The sequence below is a fragment of the Mauremys reevesii genome, linkage group 6, assembly GCF_016161935.1.
Source record: "Mauremys reevesii isolate NIE-2019 linkage group 6, ASM1616193v1, whole genome shotgun sequence".
In the NCBI taxonomy this organism is placed as follows: domain Eukaryota; kingdom Metazoa; phylum Chordata; order Testudines; family Geoemydidae; genus Mauremys; species Mauremys reevesii.
Genome location: NC_052628.1, coordinates 115,640,848 through 115,662,067, shown reverse-complemented (window position 1 = coordinate 115,662,067; position 21,220 = coordinate 115,640,848). Strand labels below are relative to the sequence as shown.

Genomic DNA, 21,220 nt, shown 5'->3' with positions numbered 1-21,220 from the left:
AAAGCCCCACGTTTCCATGACCTCTGTGCACCCGCGAAGCCCACATAACCTTGCGTTTGTTCAATATGACATTCAGTTGAGTTTTGGGGGGAGAGGGGTTGGTATGGTCGACATGCTAATTCAGCAAATCTGTGGAGTCGGATGGTCCAATCTGTGAAGACGGCTGTACGTGAAGAGGCACAAACCAACTGAGCCTGCTCAGATTTTAGGATCCCCTGCCAGCGTGTTGCCAATGATCAACAGATGTTGTGTTTTACTCTAGCTGCCACAGCTGGGTTATACGTTTCCTTTGTAGACAGAGGAATGGCTGCTGCTGTTGCTGCAGTACCAAGTTGTTTTTTTTAGGTCCGTTAATCTGCTAACAGGCACGTGTATATTTAAAATAACCAGAAATATTATAAACTAAATACTTGTTCCTCTAAAATGTTTCCTGGAAAAGATCAAATGTTTTCATTTAAGGGGGGGGGATATTATGGGGTAAAATACTGAAAGTTTTAACAGAGAGGTAGCTGATTTAAAAAAAAAATACTTGGCCAATGTATTCTCCAGGTATAAGTATTAACAATTCCTCCGATCAAAGTATTAATAGGCCATTAAAGGGTTAATTCTCAGATTTCCCCCACTAACATATTCTTCTTGGCGTCTTTGTGCTGCCAAACTTGAAGAATTAACACTGCATTGCTGCAAAATGTATTGCAATTATATATGAGAATCTTAAAAAACCTTTGTCTTCAAACAAGAAAGGGCGGGGGAATGTATTCCTGCTGCTTCATTCCATCAGTGAATTATTCATAGCTAACCAGTGTTCCATACTCCCAGTAGTGGGTGGTACTGCACGTAAGAAAGGATGCGCCTAAGAATAGCATCAACCCAACACTTTTTTCCATTGCCCGGCACTTTGTACTATCATTTGCACCGCTACAAAGTGGGAGTAAAATCTTCACCTGACGATTTGGTAAATGCCTGCACAAAGTGCAGGCAATGATAGGTCTGGAGCCCTATAGTCTGTATACAATACATTGTGGCGTACTTTTAGCTGAAGACACTGGTGGTGAAGAAGAATATGATCAAAGTACATTGAACACAGTTCAGCTAGAACCACAAAAATATTCAGATTTGGTCTTGCTTTGTGTTTGGACTGCATCCCCAAGCCAGCAGTTGTTTGCTCCAAGGTTCTGCATGTCAACAAGTTGTCCATGTAAGCTTTTGGGGAACTTTACTGCTCCAGCTGAATATTTGCAAATGTTATCAGAATGGGGGGAGGGATAGCTCAGTGGTTTGCACATTGACCTGCTAAACCCAGGCTTGTGAGCTCAATCCTTGAGGAGACCACTTAGGGATCTGGGGCAAAAATCAGTACTTGGTCCTGCTAGTGAAGGCAGGGGGCTGGACTCAATGATCTCTTGAGGTCCCTCCCAGTTCTAGGAGATAGGTATATCTCCAATTATAATGTCAGTCAGTGTGTGTTTCAAATGTGAGCTTGGTTCATCAGGATGGGTCATGTGGCATAAGTCACAGGGCATTTCTCTGATGTTCCTGATTTGCAGGGCCTATCTAAGATGATTAGGAGGATCAGCCAAACTTAAATGGTGCCTCAGAAAAGAGGATGCGGGATTTCAGTTCAGCTCACTGGAAAAGGCAGGAGAAAATATTTTAACCAAGTTTTAGTGTCTGTCTCAGGTGGGTAAAGACCTACTACTGTACATTATTACTAGGGCTGTGTGAATGCTGGGGGGGAATATCCTTCCACGAATTTCTAAACAAATTCACTTGGACTATGATCACACCCCTTTTGTGATTGCTTAGACGGACAATCCTATGAACAAATTTACTGTATGGAACATTCACATAAATAGTTACTTTTAAGTGATTATTGCAGAATAGTGAAGGAACAAAAATTTCAAATTTGGAATTGTGAATATTCCTGCCAGAAACCTAATAGTTTCCTATCAATCAAATTATTGCAGTTTTAAACCTGTGATCTCTCAAAGTTAGAAACAAATTTCTATGGCTCTGCTCCTGCATTGTGAGCAGAGTAGGAGTACAAGAATGTCCTTTGTTAAGGGACTAGTCTAGGATTTGGGAGATTAGATGCAATTCCCTACTCTGCCACAGGTGTGACCTTGAGCAAGTTACTTAGCTCTGTTTCCCACCTGTGATATGGGGATTATAACACTGCCATTCCTCACAGGTTGTTGTGAGGAGAACTACATTAAAGATTGTCAGATCCTCAGACACTATGGGGCCATATAATGGTGAGATCATTTTTTTTAAATTCTCTACAACATTTCTAAAACAGTTGTTCTCTGTAAAATACTGCTTGTGGCATAAAGAGAACACAGGATGGTCTGGAGTGATGTGGAACTTTTCTTAGCACTCCTTTGATATAACTTCTGTGTGATTTTTGCAACTTGTGAGTAACATGGTTTTCCCAAACAGATGGTGATAAAACCTTTATACCATGTATTTTTATATGTACATATGTATATTGACAAAAGAACAAGAGTACTTGTGGCACCTTAGAGACTAACAAATTTATTTGAGCATAAGCTTTCGTGGGCTACAGCCCACTTCTTCGGATGCATAGAATGAAACAGATAATGAGGAGATATAAGCCCACGAAAGCTTATGCTCAAATAAATGTGTTAGTCTCTACGGTGCCACAAGTACTCCTGTTCTTTTTGCGGATACAGACTAACACGGCTGCTACTCTGAAACCTACGTATATTGAGTCCTTTCTTAAGCGATTATTCAAGCGACTGACAAAAATCAATTGCTTAGCACAAGCTGTCTTCTAACACAAATGAAGCAGAAATGTATGCAGTATGTATGGTATGGAGGTACTTTATAAAGCAAGAGGTTGGAAGGATGGATTTCTGCTTATATGAGCTAGAACAGGAGATTTATTTATAATTCAGCAGATTTCAGACTTTATTGAATAATGCTAATCCTTGGTCTTGGATTAGTGCATTTTTCGTGAAGAGGGACTGGTAAAATTTGGATGAAAGAAAGAGAAACATTTTTGTGGCATTTTAAATAATGATGGCTGCCTTATGCTGCTCAGAAGTTTGGAATGTTAGTCATCCCAGAGGAGGTGGATTTAGTGGGTAGAGAACAGGTGAGGCTAGCAATTTATCACTCCGTGGCCAAATTAATCACATAGCTCTGAAATTTATTACATGGTTCCACAATCTATGACAGGGTTGTCATCATCGTGTAATGGTATAAATGTATATGCATATGCTTACATATATTCTATGTATAAACTGCCAGGCAAAAATGATTGCAATTCGGATCACAATAAGAGAGGCTCAAATTAAATGTATACTCCAAATAAAAAATATATATATAGTAAGAGGACCAAAAAATGCTACCATGGCTAAACAAGAGAATGAAAGAGATGGTTAGAGGCAAAAAATGGATCTTTTAAAAATTGGAAGTCAAATCCTATGGAAGAAAATAGAAAGGAAAATAAACTCTGGCAAGTCAAGGGTAAAAGTATAACTAGGCAGGCCAAAAAAAAATTTGAAGAGCAATTAACAAAAGACACAAACTAACAGCAAAACATTTGTTAAGTCCATCAGAAGCAGGAAGTCTGCAAAACAATCAGTGGGGCCACTGGACGATCAAGGTGCTAAAGGAGCACTCGAAGATAAAGCCGTTGGAGAGAAGCTAAATGACTTCTTTGCTATCATTCTTCACTGTAGAGGCGACAAGGGAGATTCCCACACTCAGACATTCTTTTTAGGTGTGAGATCTGAGGACCTGTCCCAGACTGAGGTGTTGATAGAGAAGGCTTTGGAACAAATGGATAAATTAAACAGTAATAAGTCACCAAGGCCAGATGGTATTCACCCAAGCATTCTGAAGGAACTCAAATACAAAATGGCAGAACTGCTAGGCATGGTGTGTAACATATTGGTTAAATCAGCCTCTGTATCCTATGACTGGTGGATAGCTAATACAACACTGTGGGGCTTTTGTGTGTGTTTGTTGTTGTTTTTTTAAAGGCTCCAAAGGCAATACTATCAATTACAGGCTGGTAAGCCTATCTTCAGTACAAGACAAATTGGTTGAAACTGTAGTAAACAACAGAGTTGTCAGACACATAGATGAGCATGGTTTGTTGGCAAAAAGTCAACACAGCTTTTGTAGAGGGAAATCATGCCTCACCAATTTTTTAGAATTCTTTGAAGGACTCAACAAATATGGATAAAGGGCATCCAGTTGTTATAGTGTACTTGGACTTTCGGAAAGCCTTTGGCCAGGTCTACACTATAAACTTATGCTGGTATAACTACGTTGCTCAGGGCTGAGAAAAATCCACACCCTTGAGTTAAAGTGACCTAACCTCATGTGTAGACAGTACTACGGGAGGGCTTCTCCCACCTACGTAGCTACCACCTCTGGTGGAGGTGATTAACTACGCCAACAGGAGAAGTTCTCCCATAGTAGCATCTTCACTGAAGCGCTACAGCACAGTTGCACTGCAGCAGCATTTTCAGTGTAGACCTTCCCTTTGACAAGGTCCCACACCAAAGTAAGCAGGCTTGGGATAAGAGGAAAGGTCTTCTCATGAATCAGTAATTGGTTAATAGACAGGAAACAAAGAGTAAGAATAAATGGTCAGTTTTCAGAATGGAGAGGTAAATAATGGGGTCCCCCAAAGATGTGTACTGGGACCAGTGCTGTTCAACATATTAATAGATGATCTGGAAAAAAGGGATAAACAGCGAGATGGCAAAGTCTGTAGACAATACAAAATTACTCAAGATAGCTACGTCCAAAGCTAACTGCAAAGATTTACAAAGGGATCTTGCAAAACTGGGTGACTGGGCAACAAAATGGCAAATGAAAATCAACGTTGATAAATGCAAAGTAATGCACAATGGTAAACATAATCCCAACAACACATACAAGATGATGAGGTCTAAATTGTTGTTGCCATTCAAGAAAGCGATCTTGGTGTCATTATGAATAGTTCTCTGAAAACATCTGCTCAATGTGCAGTGGCAGTCAAAAAAGCAAACAGAATGTTACGAACCATTAGGAAAGTGAGAGATAACAAGACAGTAAATATCATAATGCTACTATATAAATCCATGGTGTGCTCACACCTTGAATACTGGGTGCAGTTCCGGTCACCCCATTTCAAAAAAGATGTATTAGAATTGGAAAAGGTACAGAGAATAGCAACAAAAATAATTAGGTTATGGAACAGCTTCCATATGAAGAGAGACTAAAAGGATGGAGACTGTTCAGATTAGAAAAGAGATGACTAAGGGGGGATATGATAGAGGTGTATATAAAATCATGAATGGTGTGGAGAAAGTGAATAAGGAAGTGTCATTTATCCCTTTTCACAACATTGGGTCACCCAATGAAATTAATAGACAGCAGGTTTAAAACAAACAAAAAGAAGTACTTCTCTCACAACATACAGTCAACCTGTAGAACTCATTGCCAGGGGATGTTGTTGTGAAGGCCAAAAGCATCACTGGGTTCAAAAAAGATGGAAGATAGGTTCATCAATGGCTGTTAGCCAAGATGGCTAAGTCTCTGACTGCCAGATGCTGGGAGTGGATGACTTTGGATGGATCATTCAATAATTGCTTTGCTCTGTTCAATCCCTCTAAAGCACCTGTCACAGGCTGCTGTCGGAAGACAGGATACTGGGCTAGATGGACCAGAGTGGTTGTTCGTATGCAAATCCTCATACCAACCTTGTCTTTTTCCCTCTTGCCCCTGCTATAGATTGGAGATGATCATCTGGTGTCACATGAAATTTAAGTATGCCCTATGAGTTGGGTGAAATGTAGTTGCTTGATGATAGACCCAGCAACCATGCTTCCAGCCTATATCAGGTATATTGAGGTCTTGTGAGTGAATTAGGGTAAATTAAAGGCATGATTTGAACATTGTGCTGAGAAGCACTCAAATTGGTCAATGGGTGATCATTGATGCCTGGTTTCTGTCAGCATGCTGGACCCAGAATGGATGGAAGAAGGAAGAGGAAATGCATTGGGTACATACATACCTGGGGCTTCTTGACTGGTTTGACAAAGTTGTTGGTGGGCAGTGGTGGAAGCTGAAATTTTTAAATTACCTAAAGTGAGAGAAGGCTGACACACAGGGGCTTCCTGTAAATCAGCTTCTCTCTGCCTTCTGTGAAGAAAGGAGCAGAGGTAACTTCCCTGCTCAAGTGTATGAGATTCTCTGGGGATTCCAGCTGGTGCATGTACATTGGACAGGGAAAAGGGGAATCTCTATAATGTATCTAGAGCAGACACATTGAAGGGTGAAAATAATGGAATCTAGAGTAGGTATATTGGAGTTTGCAGTGTGTACAGATTAGACTCACTGGTTCTTAGTTGGAAGGTGGATTAATTAATATGTGGGAGGACAAGATACTATAGTCTCTGGAGCCGCACACTGGCCATCAGGGTAATCTGCTGGCAGGCCGCCAGACAGTTTGTTTACATTTGCATGACCACCTGCAGCTCCCAGTGGTTGCAGTTCTCTGTTCCTGGCCAATGGGAGCTGCAGGAAGCCGGTCTATGTGCCCGCACCACTTCCCACATCTCCCATTGGCCGGGAATGGCGAACCACGGCCACCGGGAGTTGCAGGCGGCTGTGCAAATGTAAACAAACTGTATGGTAGCCTGCAAGCGGATTATCCTAACAGATAACCCTGCAGGCCGCACACCACTGCTCTGAAGTGATACAGAGTGATGCACTCTTGGGGGGTGTGTGTGTGTTTATACATACACATACAATGTGTATGTATATATATTGTGCATGCTTGGAAACTACCTACCACTTTGGGGCCAGTCTCAAAATCAAAATGTCACTATTAATAATGTTTTAATTTGTATAAGAATTTTGAATAAAGATCTTGTGAGAGTTTTAAAAACCCTAAATGCTAGAAATGCAGGAAAGTCACAATGAAATTTTCAAACTTAATTCTATCCCCATCCACCCTCTGCTTTAAGCTAAAGGCCACCTTATACTGGCCATCTTACTCAATTTCATGTCCTGATTGGGTCACAGAACACCAGTATGTGTATCAACACTTTCTAGGTGAGGATAGATAAAATACATAATATCTGTAAAACTATAATACAGTCTCTCAGTGAGCTCCCCATCTAAGGCTCTTATTCTGTAAACACGTATGTACGTGTGAGTAATTTTTGACATGCCATTAGTTCCATTGGACTAAATGGAATTATTCCTGTTTGCAAATGCTTTTAAGATTGAGTCTTAAGCAATGATAAATTTTTTGTTGCTTTTTTAATCATTTAATATAATTTAATAGAAGATTATATTCCTGCTATAGATCTCCACTGGATACTTCAAAAACAAACAAACAAAGAGAACTAAAGAAAGGTTACCATTTTCAATCAATGTTTAGAGTAATTTCTACAGAACACTGTTGCATTTCTATAGAACACTATTTATTTCATCCTTATTCAACAGATCTTTCTATAAGAGTGTTAGGTTTGCTTTATATTACTGACCTGAACTCTTCCTTTGATTTGTGAGTGTGTGTTTTTTTGTTTTTTTTTACAGTGCGGAGGCAAGGGTTTTTGTTTTGTTGTGTCTTTGTTGAGAAGGCAGTGAACATTGGGGTCCACTGGCACAATTCCTGTACTTGTGTGGAATCCTATGGATCGCAGCAGGAGTCCATGAGGGCAGATCCCCAAATAGGGACTGGTCTCAATAAAGAGGACAGGAATATAATTAGTGCCAGTCAACCTGGTTTTATGGAAAATAGGTCTTGTCAAACAACCTGATATTTTCTGATGCAATTACACGTTTGATAAAGTTCTCTGTATTGATACGTTACACTTAGATTTTTGTAAGGCAGTTGACTTAGTCCAGCACAACACTTTGATTAAAGATTTAGCACTAAACAATATCTGTAAAGCACACATTAAATAGATTAGGAACTAACTGTCCAATCTCAAAAACTGGGAATACAATCGAATGGGATGTTTCTAGTGTGTTTGTACTGGGATCAGGACTAGGTCTGACACCGTTCAATATTTTTATCAATAATCTGGAAGTGAATATACAATGACTGCTGATAAAATGTGTGGATGCACAAAGATGGGTGGAATGGTTAATAACACTGAGGACAGGACAGTCGTACAGAGCAATCTGTATCAATCTTGGAGATTCTCAAATCAAGACTGGATACCTTGAAGATATGCTTTAGTCATATGCTATTTATTGGGCTAAATGCACAGGTAACTGTATTGGCGGGGATAGCTCAGTGGTTTGAGCATTGGCCTGCTAAACCCAGGGTTTGTGAGTTCAATCCTTGAGAGGGCCACTGAGGGATCTGAGGCAAAAATCAGTACTTAGTCCTGCTAGTGAAGGCAGGGGGCTGGACTCAATTACCTTTCAAGGTCCCTTCCTGTTCTAGGAGATTGGTATATCTCCAATTATCATAACTGGATGAAATTCTAGGCCCTGTGTTACACAGGAGATCAGGCTAGCTTATCTAATAGATCCCACTGCCCTTAAAATCTGTGGGCTTGTAACTTCAGTGAGACTTGTGTTTCATCAGTAATTCTCATGTTAATTACAAACTGTGATGGTGGAGCTCACATCTTCCCTTGTGTTCAAGGGATTATATGAACTGGTAGCCTGAGTGAACTACACATGAGAATGTGTATGCTTTGCCAGCCTAGCCTGTAGAGGAGCTTTTAGGCACCCTGAGCCTTAAAGATGGAATTAAAGTTAAGAATACATTGCTCTTTAAAATAACATTCATGAAATTGTAGGGTTTTTCCAAAAATATAGGTCAGATTGATTGTGTATAGAGATGTAAAATGTAGAAAGATATGCGGTGGCTGCACTGTAAAAAAGTTAATTCTGTTTTGAAGATTCAGTTGGTTTGAAAGAGATTCCCTCTAGTTAAATGTGGAATACCAGTGGAATCAGTGATTTTTTTTCTAGTCTGGAATTCATATTTCTGAATCTGATTTTTTAGGAATAACCTTTTCATACCTGCACAAAATTCAGAGTTTCTGCAGAGTGTCATTTTGCAGCTTTGCAAATTTCTGTTCATCCAAGGCAAGTAACTTTTCTAAGGGCTAGCAAAATACTTTTTTTTTCATCATCATCCCCTATTACATCCTGCTAAAAACTGGGTGAGTAGATTGTCTCTGAGCTCATGCTCTTTTCAATTTTCTTATCAAGTTTGCAAGGCATTTTAGAGTATGTTGTTATACATAAAAATTCAAATCCCAGGGGTTGAGGTCATATGACCTAAATTGGCAGTTTTGCTTAATCATTAATGTGGCCTAGTCATGATCAATAATAAGCTGGTTCCTCAGGCTGTGATTCAGGAAAGCAGTTCTACTCAGGACAACACTTAGGCATATGCTTTATTTTAGGCATGCGCTTAAGTCCCAGTGTCTTCCAAGGGTCTTAAACTTGTGCCTAAAGTTGAGCATATGTTTAAGTGCTTTCCTGGATCAGGGCTCCAAAGTAGGGAGGTGGTGGAATCTCCATCCTTAGAGGTTTTTCAGGCCCAGTTTGACAAAGCCCTGGCTGGGATGATTTAGTTGGGGTTGGTCCTTCTTTGAGCCTAGATGACCTCCTGAGGTCTCTTCCAACCCTAATCTTCTATGATTCTATGAGTACACACCCCCTCCCTCAAAGCAGCACTGAAGTTCAGTCTGACTCTTCCAGCTACACATTTAACCCATTTTTCGCTGTCCTTCTTTTCTCTCATTGTCATGTTTTCAACATGCATTCACTGCTCCGATTAATCCTAACTAATCTTCTAGAACCCCAGGTTTCAAGCCATAAGTTCTTTTTGTCCAGGACAACCTTAGGAACAGAAGATGTTCTGTATTTGTATCTTTTTTTTGTCTCGGGAGTGGCCCTTTTGTGAGATGTGTGTGATTTTTTTTATGTCCAGAGAAGTGAAGCTGGATTGCCATTGGGAATATAACAGCCTTCTGAGGTACTCTCTCATGAGGAATGCATGGTGGTGTTAGAATATGGGCTCCATGACATGCTCTTGTTACAAATATTCCAAGAATGGGTTTTGTGTATGTATACCATACTGCCATCACAAACCATATCTCAATGAATAATGCTCTCTCTAAGCCTCAGCCAGTGCACCTCCGTGGAAATTGAATGTGGGAGAGGAAGTATTATGTCTGCGCTTGCGTAAAGGATGATGAGTTGTCCTTCAGAGCACATCTCCGTGGAATGTAATGCATAGCATCCATTGGCTGGCTTCACAGGCAAGATTTCCACAGAAAACAGCTCTAGGATCAAGACAGTGTATCATCCTGGTTTCTGGATCCTATAAACATTTGGATTGAATAACAAACCCTGCAACCTTTGCCCAAATCTTAAGCCTAAAACAACCCACAACTTTTGTGGGGTTTGAAAAAGTAAGGTTAACTTTGCTGGGTTTGAATTTGTATTATGCTTTAAAAACGTTTACACAAGCAGCAGCAAAATGTCAAGAAAATACTGCTGTCACATTTTTAATACAAGCTAGAAAGCAGTAGAAACAAACCTGCTCACAGGAATTTTCCAGCCCAGTTTCCAGATAGCGCCAACTCTCCAGGATTTATCCACACAAAACCATCTAAATTTGGCCCATCACTAACACACAATTTAGGCCTACGGTAGCCTAAGATCACAGCCCTAGTATTGTTTCCATGCAATGATTTAATAGAAATCAATCCAGGAGCTGCAAAACTTGCCCTCAATTTAATAGTCTCCCTTTTTAAATAATTTTAGGTAGAGGTGGGTGAAAACTGGTGAAAGATTTTGGTGAATTTTTTTCTAAATGTTCTGTGAAAAGGGATGAAGATGAAGATTTGAATTTTTGGAAAATGGTGACAAGCTCTACTACTAGGTGTAATTCAGCCTTTGCTGGCTGGAGCTATTGTGCTTTACTTCAGGGATGTAATGGCTAAACATGATGGACGTAGAGGAATGCCTATAGTGAGACAAGAACTTAAGAACTAGGAATATTGCGACCCCGATCTATCAATGATGCGGATCAGAGTTTTCCTAGTGTAGAGAAGTTATTTGTGTTGACAAAGCCAAGTTATCAAAATAATTTGTCTTCCAAGGGTTAACCCCAGCGTAAATGGTTTAGTGGCAGTGAAATGAGCATGACCTTTTGGCAATAACACAGCGACCATACACAGTTCTTGTTGCACAGATGCTTTTTGTTATTTACGTCTATACTACCTGTCAGATCGTGGGTAGTGTTTGATGTATCAGGGATCGATTTATCATGTCTCGTCTGGACGCGATAAATCGATCTGCTAATCGACACCCGTACTCCACCTCGGCAGTCGACGGGGGCGCCGCAGCAGTCGACTCGCTGCCGTGAGGACGGCCAGGTAAGTCCAACTAAGATACTTCACGTAGCTGAAGTTGCGTATCTTAGTTCGAATCGCCCCGCTAGTGTAGCCCAGGCCAGTGGGGTTCAGTTCTGGAGGCAAGTGAGGAGTTCTCCCTCCCCTCCAATAAAAACAAACTCTCTGCAGTGCAAAAAGCAAACAATCAATTGGGCTGGGGAGGTTGGTTTTGGAGGCAGCCAGACTAGTCTATTAGCTGTGAAGTTGGGGGTGTTGCATGTAACCAGCATTCTGATGTGTTTACACAGCTGATTTTAATTTGGACGCTTTGTTGTATGCCAAGTTCGTTTATCAGGATCCTCGGAGAACAGTTGGGTGGGTGGAGTTGAGCATACCTAGGAGATCTAACAATAGAGCAGCTGCCAATGGGCAGAGGGTTTAGGCCAGCGGAGGTGGGTATGGAGCTGGTGGTGTGACGTTAAAAAGTCCCCAAGTTTCATGTGTATGGTGTTTGTATACAGATGCTTCCAGACCCATGAGGGACACTATATTACACAGTTATCAACTCCTGTGCTTCAGATTTTCTGCACAGTGGTGCATAGTGCTTTATGTAAAATAAAGCACTGACGACTATATAAGGAATGGCTATGCGTTCAGAGGCAAGAAGTTAAATTCCGGGAGAGAGATTAAAAGCAAGGTTGCCATGTCATTTATTGTTAGAGAAGGAACAATTTAGCAACTTTGATGCCTTCTGCAGAAAGCTACACAGCTGCCGTCTCTTTATGACAGCAGTGAGAGTGATTGTAGAGGTGTAGATTACTTGGGAATGGACAGTACTACAAAAGTTATCATCAGATTAACCAACCGCATGCCATAGGCTGTAAGGTAGATGTATCCAGTTACCAGCCACCTTAATTAAATTATTTGCTGCACAATACCCCAAGGGGAAATGTTTTTGAATAGATACACACAGTTGTCATTAGTATTTATTATTACAGTAGCACCAAGGAACCTGTATCAGAATAGGGAATCCATTATACCGTGTGTTGTATATGGGGCCTGATCCAAACTCATTAGGTTTTGGATCCAGCCCTGTATTACCAATGTAACCATTGTAAATGTAAGGGGTCATTGGCAGCTAAGATATCACTACGGCAACGGGAACTGAATTCTTCATTGCAGTCCGTTGGCTTTGCCACAGTACTGCTGTGTAAGTTGTGTTGGCAAATGGAGACTTTTTAATAGCAACTTTGTGTGCGCGTGTAATGTGTGGGGGTTAATCCTTGACCTTATGATCATTGGATGAAAGGTGCTGTATAAGTGCATAGTATATTTCAGTTATTAATAATAATAAATAAACCCATAGACGAGGCTTTGCCATACTTCATGGCTAAAACAGAGGACAACTTCATTTTCCAGTTCTTTAATCTCTGTCTTTGATTAATGGTAAATTCACTCTTCCTTAAAAGGTTTTGCTCACACTCCATCAAATTTAGCAAGGTACGTATCTTCCTTAAACAGTACAGAGTAATTTCCATTAGAGTATATGCATAGTTTAAACAAGCTTGCTAAGAAGTTATCAACTCATAAGATCTTTAAGAAATATATGTCATGAAACTGACAAGAAAAAGAAAATGTTTAGCCTCTTGGCACTAACTATGGGACCTTCCTGCTGCTGAGTGCTGATTCACAAAGCATCAGATTTAGACCCCGTTTCAGTGCCAGATACTTCAAGCACATGCTCAAAGTTAGGACACAGGTACCTTGCTGAATCAGGGCCTCAGGAGCTCCTGACCTCTGAAAGCTGAGGATGAAATGGACTCCTCTGTTAGTGAAACGTGTTCTTTACTTTGTCAGTGACATGCTTTTCGCATGCTGGGTGGCTCAGCGTTTTAAATTAGATAAATATGGCTACTGGACATGAACACTACAGATACACTATTCTATTAACTCCCCAAACTTCAGACAGAATTGAGAAGGAATCATTCTGACATCGAGAGTTTTCGCTTAACCCTACTTGAAGTGAAGGCTCTTTATATGCCATGCCATTTGCTTAAAAAAATTTATGATTCAGATGGATACATTAATTTCTATATTAATGATGATTTCCCCGGACATTTTAAAACACTGCAGTGATTCATGGCTAAGTTGGATAGATGTCCTCTCTTCTTATCTTAAGTTTGGGCCAGCACTGGGAGAAGAAGGATGTAGAGCAGTGATGAGTTCTTGGGACCCCTTTGTTAAAATTTTGCCACCAAACTGACGGTAGAGTTGGGGTCATTTCTGTGCATCTGATGGAGTGACCCCTTCTCTTGATTCTGCTAAATGATCTCGGCCTGACACGATATATCTCTGGGGCCCACAAAAACACTTCTAAAGAGCAAAGTTATTGCCTTTGGAATGGACCAAAATGCACAAACTGGCAGGTATTTTCCCTGGGAATGATACCTCCAGGCAACATTACAAGGTCTTTGTCACCGCACCCTATTGTCTAGTTATACAAGCTGGACACTGTGCTATTATATCAATAGATGCAGTATCATTTTCAGGAGCAAAGCATAAACACGTCCAGCATCTACACCTGCATATCGGTTTGTTTGCCAAGTGGTGCCACCTCCATCCTTACCTATAGTAAAAAAAATAAATGTAGATATTCCCCAGGTTCACTCCCATGCTCCCTAAAAGCACAGCTTTTCCATCATTTCAAATAAGCCATGGTCAGCATGCTGTGAGCCAGCTAGTGCCCCCAAAAGATTTACGTATGGCCAGCCGACACAGTCCTGAACATGACTGTCCTTTATCTGCACTGGCTGAAAAGCCATTGCCAACATATTAGTTAACCCAACTCCTGAAGATCATCTTCTAACTCAGTGTAATTTTCTAGTGACAAGAAATATGGAGTGAGACCTTTGACTGTGTTGTTCACTTCCCCAGATTGGTCTGACACGGCTGGATTATGTTAACCCTCGAGGCATGCTGCATGGCTTACAGGATTTCGCTCATGCTTTTAGCTAAGGATGACACCTTGAATGGATGAGTTTTACTTAAGGGCTAGATGGATTTTTTTTGGTAATGTGTTGACTTATCGGTGGTATTATTTTTGTTAGTCGACGTTCTGTGATTTCTGGGCATCCTTGCTCTCACTCCCAGACTTTGCCTTGTGGTCTTGATCACTCAGTGGCTTGGTGGCAAAGGGTGCTTCTGCGACCCATTCTTAGAAGTTTCAAGGTAACTTTAGTAATGCAGACCATTTATTTCAGGGTGATGCTAACGTGGGTTATACACTCTACGCTACATTTTCAGAGAAGCTCAACTCCCACTTAGAGCTGAATGAAATGACCAGATTTTCAACAGCACTCAGCACCCATGTGGTCTATTGAAAATCTTGTTCCCCCACCTTCAGTGCTACTTTCTGTGCATTTTTCCTCCTTTGCCACTTTAGTGCACACCAGGGAGGGGACAACCACAACTGAAACATTTAAGAATTTTCTTAGGAAAAACTTTCAACCCATCGTCAGTGCCTTGTTGTTCTTCTTGTAACTTCTCTTTGAAAGCAGGATTTTAACTTGTGAGCTGCAAACAGTGCAAACGGAGACAAAACGAGCAAGAACCTCCATTTGCCCAGACTGAAAGAGTATTTGAATTTCAGGGGAATCCTGGGTGTGGTTTCTCTGTTGATACTGTGAGGTGTAAAACTGCAAAGGCTTAAGCAGTGCAAACTTCCCTAATGGTTCAACTTGAAAATCAAGTAGGAATGAGCCTTTCTGATGAGCATAAAATTATACTGGCAGCAGAATATTGGGCATAATGATAATAAATGATGATGATAAAATAGCTTTGCTCTTTGCCCATCTCACTCATGTCTGAGTCATTCATTAAGGGCCTGCTCAAACCCCACTGAAGGCAGTGGGAGTCTTTCCATTGCAGGCTGTAATAGAGTCCTGGTGGGCTAGGTAGCCTAATGGTTAGCACACTTAGCACCATCCCCCAGTGGGTAGGTCTCGCAGTCCAGGCCTCTGTTACTCATAGGTGGGCAGGTGGCTTGGGTGCCCCCCGGCAGTAGGGGAAATGGTAGGGGAGCCCAGGCCCGCCCACTCCACCCTGCTTTGACCCCGGGCCCTAGAAGGGTCAACAGCATTTAGCCCACAAAGGTGCCCTCTGAGTTACCGTCCCTGGGTCATTTCCGACCACCTGCCCTTCTCCCTCAGCTTCAGTTCAATAGAAGGTGAAAAGAACCGGAAAAGACAACCAGACCATCAGTCCTAACCAGGCTCAGCATCCAGTCCTATTCCCATGGGGAGGCTTCTCCGGCACCCTTGTCAAGAGCCTTCAGGGTTGGTCTGTCCTTCTCTCCCCTTCTGATCTGGGTTGCTCCCTTTTCAGCCCTCGCTCCAGTTGGCGCATGCTCCACAGGATTGGAAGGGTGGGGCTACCCGGGCCCAGTACTGTCCTTTAACCCTTTCTGGACCCGTGTGAGGTGTGTGCATCCCATCACACAGGTCCTTATTGTACGTTTTAGGTTGGAGAAAGAATTGAGTATATTTGGTGGGGTGGGCAGCAGGTTCTGATAAGACATTAAACAACACTAGGTGCTAGGAAAGTTTTGATTGTTGTTAAAAATTGGGAGGGGTTTTGTGACTGTGTCTCAGTTGGTAAATATAAGAGACATTTCAACATGTGTTAAAGTGAAGTAGCTGAGTCCTTGCTGCTGTGTGGAATACAGTAAAGCCTCTTAGTCAAATTCTTTTCTCATTCCATGCCTTTAATGTCAAGCACATCACATTCTGAAAAGTAATTAGATGTGGCCTTTACTAGTGTCCTTCTGCCTCATGGCTACATGTTAGCGTTTCACAAGCCAGTCATGCAAACTGAAATTCTTTTTTAAACTATATATTTAAAAAGCTGTTTAAGATTGTCCATCATAAACAGTATAATAGTATGTTAACTTGCAGTTATATTATTCAGCCACCGGATGTCTGTGCACTGTATAGAATTCCAGTCTGCGCATAAGCTTTGGTAAACATGAGCAACCAAGCTGGAATTCAAGTTGTGTGGAAGCCTGTCTGTCTGCAGTTTTTTTCCCTTAGGAAGCACCTCCTGTTTAAAAAGGACTATAATTTCAGGGTGAAATTCACATGGGGTGAAAAGTATGCCTGTGAGAGACTGAGTAGGGGAGGGATAGCTCAGTGTTTTGAGCATTGCCCTGCTAAACCCAGGGTTGTGAGTTCAGTCCTTGAGGGGGCCATTTGGAGATTGGTCCTGCTTTGAGCAGGGGGTTGGACTAGATGATCGCTTGAGGTCCCTTCCAACCCTAATGATTCTATGACTACAGAGCAAGCCAAATACATGCATATGTGTTCATCCAGGTTTTCATAATGAGACCCATTACTTCAGTATCTGTTTCCCAAGAGATGATCATTCAAATCACAATAGGAAAGTGGTCTAATTTCCCTCCCTATCTTTTCTGGAGATAGTCATGGATATGTAGCTTATATATATTCATTCTTATCTTTCTTTCTACTTTTCTTTTTTTCTCTCTCTCTCCCTTCTTGCCTTCCCCTCTCCTCATCTTCTTCCTTCTCGCTGATTTTAGTTTCAGCTGTAGGAAAGCTACATCAAAGAAATGCCTTTGTTCTAAAGGCCATGAGATTTGTGGTCAAAGCCTTTTTAATGTACAAACACATTTTGAAAGTAACCTGATAGAGTTTGACCTGCCAAGACTTGAGTTCAGGGCTCTGTATTTCTCCTGGAAAAGTTAATGTCATCACAAATACCTAAAGGAGAGCATGGAGCTGCCTTCCTGACTAGATCTTAGATTCATAGATTATAACACCAGAAGGGACCTCTGGGATCATTTAGTCTGCCCCCACGTTTAACGCAGGCCATAAGATTCCCCTGAATTAATTCCTGCTTGAAATTCCTTTGGTATTTGCATTGCCACTAATTCTTGCAACAACAAATAAAAAGATGAGAGATTGAATCTCATTTCAGTGTACTTGTATTTGTTCATAATTTTAAGGCTAGACAGTACATGTATTTGGTCTATGATCTAGGATCGCAATCAGTTTTTGTATTTATTTTAAAAGTAGTTCAATTCCGCTTAAAAGAAAATAATTTTGGGTAGTGAGGAAATGGTTTAATCTTTTAAAACATTAAAGGGCATTTATTCTCTGAAAAGAAACTGTAAAAAGGGTATCCTGGGGTTCCAGATTTATTGTCTTTCAGTGGTTTCCAAAGTAAATCTGCTCAATTTACAAGCTCTACAAAAGGTTTTTTTCATAGCTATTAAAATCATCTAGTCTGACGTCCTGTATAACATAGGCCTCACCCAGTAAAGTCTGAATCAGGCTCGTTATTTCTGTCTGACTGCAGCACATCTTTAAAAAAGGGTGAATGAGTAATTATCAATATTTCGTTTTATCCCCCTCATTCAGTGTGTGTCCCATGTCTTGCACATCATAAAATCATCGAATATCAGGGTTGGAAGAGACCTCAGGAGGTCACCTAATCCACATCATCCAAACCCTCCCCATAACCCAAAATTATTAATTTCCTTCTGCGTGTTTCTATGGTTCTTTCTCCGTAGGATCCGAGTGCTTCACAAACATCAATGAATTTATCTTCACATACATTCCAGTGAGATGAGGGGGTATGTCATAAACAGTTAGTTAAGGGTTAAGGTCTCTTTTACCTGTAAAGGGTTAACAAGCAGTACCTGAGGAACACCTGACCAGAGGACCAATCAGGGACAAGATAATTTCAAATCTCTGTGGAGGGAAGTTTTTTTTTCTGTGCTCTTTGTTTTGAGTTAAGTCTCTCTTGGGAGTTAAGGGAGTCCAGACATCTTAATCAAGTCCTCCCAGGTTTCTGCAATACTTTTCATCTATTCAGTCTAGTGAGTATTAGAAAGGCGTACTAGTATTATAAGTTTATTTCTACATTTGCAGTTGTGTGTTTTGCTGAAGGAATCTCTTTATTTCTATTGCTGTTACTTTGCCTTTACTGAGAAAGAAAGGGGGAGGGGGAATTCTCTCCAGGTTTATAGGTTAGACTCTGTGTATTGTTCCATCCTGGTATTACAGAGAGAGTGTACTTTCTTTTTGTTCTTTTAATAAACTCTTTTATTTTCTTTGGACTTGGTTAATGCCTTCTCTTGTGGAAATTCAGGGGAAGGGGAGGGGGGAAGAGTGAGTTCCTCCTGGGTTTGATTCACGGAGTTGAATCGGTGTGTCTCTCTCCGGAGTAGGCTAGGAGAAAGAGGGAGGGAGGAAGTGGGTTGCTTCCCTTTGTGTTGAGATTCAGGGAGATTGAATCTGTGTTCCCCAGGGAGAGTTTTGGGGAAACAGGCAGTGTGTTATCCACTTTAAACATAACTGGTGGCAGCAGGACCAAATCTAGACTAGGATTAGTTTAGAGGAGCTCATGCAGGTCCCCATCTTGGAACCCAAAAGCTCCAAGTGGGGGAGAAAACCTATGACAGGGTATTATTCCCATTTTATACCTGGGAAACTGAAGCACAGCACACCTGAGGCCAAAATTGTCAGAAGCGTCCCCTAATTTTGGGTGTCCAACATGAGATCCCTAGGGGCCCAGGCTTTTCAGAGCACTGAGCTTTACACAGCATTTGATATGTTCAAAGCACAGCTCCCATTGACTTCAGTTGCAGTTTTGAGTGCTTAGCAGATCTACAGATCTGGCGCTTAGCTATCTTGAAGTGAGAAGGAAAAAAGGGAGGAGCGAGCCAGGTCTTCCACTCCTGTTCGCAGCACAGGCGTCTGTTTAGCCAGAAACTCACATTTTTAAAGAAGCAGCTTCACCCTTGTTGACAAGTGGAGCTGAAAGGTTAGGAGGAAAAGGTTTACAAAGTCTAACAAGCTTTGTGAACCCTCAGAACAGATTGCTCATTGCATAAACCTTTGAACTCCCCCAGGTTCAGCTGTCCCTTTTCTCAAATGACCTCCTCTGGTGGTACTCCAGCTACTGCTGATCGGCAGCAGAAATTATCTCCTCCTGCTCTCCTTGACCCGGGTCCTGCCTCCAGATTCACTAGCATGGACTTCTGCACCACTGCAGAGCCCAATTAGCTTTGCAAACTATTAGAGAAACGAAATACCTGTTAAAAGAACAGGAGTCCTTGTGGCACCTTAGAGACTAACCAATTTATTTCAGCATAAGCTTTCGTGGGCTACGGCTCACTTCTTCAGATGCACCTGTTGTGGCAGCTCAAGCATTCACAGAAGTACTGTAGCTGGGAGAAGGTTAGATCATTTGATAGGCAAGAAATCAAGCACTTTTCTGAGGTTGATAAACCTCTAGTTTTGCAAGCTGCATTGTGAACTACAGGCCGTACGTCGTAATGAGAGACAAATTGCACAGCTGTGTCCTTTAAATCATTGATCTCAGCAACATGCTCAGAAGGGAAAGGTCTTTGTATTAAAAAATAATCAGTAACTTTCTGTTTGGTTTCCTCCTTCTCCTCCTCCTGACTAATGAAACAGGAAAGGAAATAAACAATCGAAAGGTTGGATTTGCCGTCAGAGATCAGTTGGTCAAGTCACTCTGGGAGGGTGATGTGACCTGTTGGACCGAGCAAAGGAGCAGAAGGGAGGAACGCCTAAGTGCTACGCTGGCACTACCACAAAATCATTCTGGGGCCTTAGTTGAGTCACTTAAATGTTGTGTCTATCTCCTCATCTGTAATATGGGGATAGGTTTCCTACCAACCAGGCGTGTTGTGGTTAGTGAAGACTGGTTAGTTAATGTTTGCATGATGCTTTGAAGATGCAAAGTGCTATATAAATGCTACTGTGAACTCTATTATTCTGTTTCCAGTAGCGCAGGATACTCAGCACTCAGAGCAAGGAAAAGGAAGGCCCATTAAGCACTTGGTGAATGATTTCATGGTGGTTTTTTTTTTCTGCTTTGGCAATAGGAGAGGTTCTTTAGTATGTCTCTATTGTTCATTATTTAGAGTAGCGCAGCTGAGATCTGGGCACTGTGTGAAGTCACATTTTGAATGACAGCCCCCGTCTCAATGGCGAAGAGGGTGACACGTGAAACATACACAAACCTGTGAAGCAGTTTGCCCAATGACACACAGCGGGTGAGCCAAGATTAGAATGTAGGTCTCCTGACTCCCACCCAGCACTCTGCCCACTAGGCCACACTACCACCTTGTTTTTAGCCTTTGTTCTCTCTCCCCTCAATGACTGTATCTGCCCATTGTACTCTTGCCAAGTGTGCCAATTCTGCATCAAGAATCACTAAAACCCACCATCAATCTGCATTTTGTTTTCTTACCCCTAAAATAACCAAACCCTCTCTCAATTAGAGCTCTTCAAAAAATGCTTGAGCCATCTCAACAAGGGTTTGTTTTCTGTAGCACTTTCAAAATGTTTTCATTGTTCGAGCTTGGAGAAAGACAGACGGGATAATGAACCAATTGCTGGCTCACCCAGAATGCTGTGTTTCAGTGCTGCAGCAGAGATTCTGTTTGAAGAGTACAGCCTGTGTAATTGATTCATTAACGTGTGTCCATGTACTTCTTTTCTGCATGCACGCTTAGTTCAATACTAGCAACTCTATCAATAAATCTTGCTCAGAAAGAGATCTTTGAGAAGGGTTTGCAGCTTGGATTTGTGCGGGATGGCTGCATGCTGATTCAGATCCATGGACATCAGAAGCAGTGGAATGGAATTGGATCAGCTCCTGCGTGCGCTGATTTTCAACAGAACGTTGTTAGTGCTATCCTGTTCTATTTTGCAGGATATAGGTGGATTCCATTATTCTCCTTACAAAGAGAGACAGAAAAGTGTGTGTGTGTGTGAGAGAGAGAGAGTTTAAATGGCACTTGGGAATTGACACCCAATTTATGG

The 21,220-nt window shown here is 41.4% G+C and overlaps 1 protein-coding gene across 1 annotated transcript in view; it reads left to right on the top strand.

The window, feature by feature from the left end:
* PALM2AKAP2 (PALM2 and AKAP2 fusion) overlaps positions 1–21,220 on the top strand; it is a 771,069-nt gene that overhangs the window by 381,080 nt on the left and 368,769 nt on the right. The window lies entirely within an intron of this gene.